This window comes from Photinus pyralis, unplaced genomic scaffold (genome assembly GCF_008802855.1).
Source record: "Photinus pyralis isolate 1611_PpyrPB1 unplaced genomic scaffold, Ppyr1.3 Ppyr1.4_LG2, whole genome shotgun sequence".
Lineage (NCBI taxonomy): Eukaryota > Metazoa > Arthropoda > Insecta > Coleoptera > Lampyridae > Photinus > Photinus pyralis.
The window spans coordinates 41,034,377-41,036,407 of NW_022170403.1; the positions used below are offsets into that span (position 1 = coordinate 41,034,377).

At 39.2% G+C, this 2,031-nt stretch overlaps 1 long non-coding RNA gene across 1 annotated transcript; it reads left to right on the forward strand.

Moving 5' to 3' along the window:
• The first annotated feature begins 945 nt into the window (after nucleotides 1-945).
• Nucleotides 946-1,711, forward strand: LOC116162654. The gene is made up of 3 exons (XR_004143577.1): nucleotides 946-1,230; nucleotides 1,291-1,367; nucleotides 1,429-1,711. It is a non-coding gene; the product is annotated as an uncharacterized LOC116162654 (long non-coding RNA).
• Nucleotides 1,712-2,031: the final 320 nt, after the last annotated feature.

Genomic DNA, 2,031 nt, shown 5'->3' on the forward strand with positions numbered 1-2,031 from the left:
ACTACATGTCTCAATACGAATTCACCGTCAATAAAATGAGCAGTTACAGCTAAATAATTTTCTGCAGTAGACGAAGTCCAGCAGTCGGTTGTCAGTGTCAGCCCCTTTACATATTGCAACATCTTCGTGTTGAAAAAAGTTCCAAATTTCGGAAGATTTTACCGAAGGCTTTCGCGGCATCGTATGGAGTAGATATAAAGAAAGAATTTCACTTGAAAATAAACGAACAAAAATACAAACTAAGACGTATATTCGATAACACTATACAGTATTCATTGATACACAATAATAAAAAATTCAATGTTCGAACGCGATCTACGCAGGTAAGTACAAACAGTTAACAGGACGGAAACGAACTGAGTAAACTCATTAATTGACAAATGGAAATTCGTTAGGAATATATTGAATAAAGATGGCTATTTTCAGTATTTGCAACAATGCAACAATATTATTTTATAGACAGCAATATACAGTCAACGTGTCAGGTTCAAACAAAAGCACCGCCTTTGTAGATCAAGCGCTCTGTTTTCTTTGTCTAAATGCTAGTTGCTACAGAAATTATTCATTTTTCGGCACCGCTTCTGATCTCAAGAACGTAACCATACAATTGAAGTATTCCGCATTATTATCTTATAATCAGGTATATTTTTCTATATTTATGTCGGAGTAGGTAAATAATTAACGACTAGCTACTCATTACATCCAGATAATTAGACCGGCAGGTAATCTAAAGAATAAAAGAAAAGAATTCCAATCGCTTCATGTAAAGTAAGTGGTAGTCTGGTAGCGGTAGGTAGGTATACGTATACGAAATTACGAATACGGTACTAATGGACCGCGATTTTCTGCGAGTTATATGTGTTGATTGTGTTGTACTGTCTTGTTAAAAAGTCGTTCCATAATCGCGGTATTTTGTAGCGGTATTTTTTTGTAACTGCTCCAAAAATAACGCGACAAACATGTAACCGGTATTTCCATCACTTGTTTAGATGACCACTATTCAATAATTACAATTAACTCGGACGACGAGATTGGAGGGACACAAGTAACTAAATTACCGTAAATATTCCCCTTTTTTATTATGTTTCTTAATTACTATCAAAAAAGTTTCCGGTTCTCTCTCTCGTGCTAATATTACATGTTTGCCTATAGTACGGAACCAGTGGTGGAGGACCAATTGGCGAAGCTGTTGGAGGAGCTAGAAGGTGGTACCCAGCCGACACAAACCAGGTAAATTTTATTTCTAATTTAAACAAAGAACATGTTTGTAAGTGATTGATTTCGTTACAGGGTGTATGCGCCGTTAGTAAGGTCACCATCGCCTCCAACAGCAGACACCGCCTCCACCGTTGCAAAATCAGTGAATAGTAAGTTAACCAAAATCTTTCTTAAATACAATTATAATGCCGCTTCTCTCTCTCTCTGCAGCACCACAACGATGAGGATTATAAAAAGTCCAGGGGGAAAGTCTGCAAAATATGATGCAGGTCTGTGGGGTAGGCAGCGCTCAATACCCGCAGACTGATCACTGGGCCATGGGGGTCACCAGCAACTCCAAAGCAAGTGGCCGAAGCGACATATGCCCGTCTGCTGAAGCTGGTACCAGTGTACGAGGCCAAAGGCATAAGTGCTAGAATCCGCTTGGAGCAGTTGGTCTCGGAACTGGAAGCAGCAAGCGCGGAGGAGAGAGATATAAAACTGAAACAGAATATTTCATGCATGTTTTTACTGAATAATAAATAAAGCAGTTAAATCTCAACCGTTATTATTGTTGCCCCCCCCCCCCAACTTATGATTTGTGATGCCCCAGTATCTTTTTCCACTGTAATTCACACACAAAAAAGGGTGATAAATAATGTAAATCTTCAACGTATAGGTAAAACCTCCCCTGATATGTGTGCTCTGAATGTCAACGTTCAGAGAGGACGCGCTGCTTCGTGCTCTCTGCCAATTATAAGTGATATCAAGAATAGTAGTTTGGGGGTTCACAAAACCCCCTTTATTTTTATAAAAGTGCAACCTCCGCTCCCG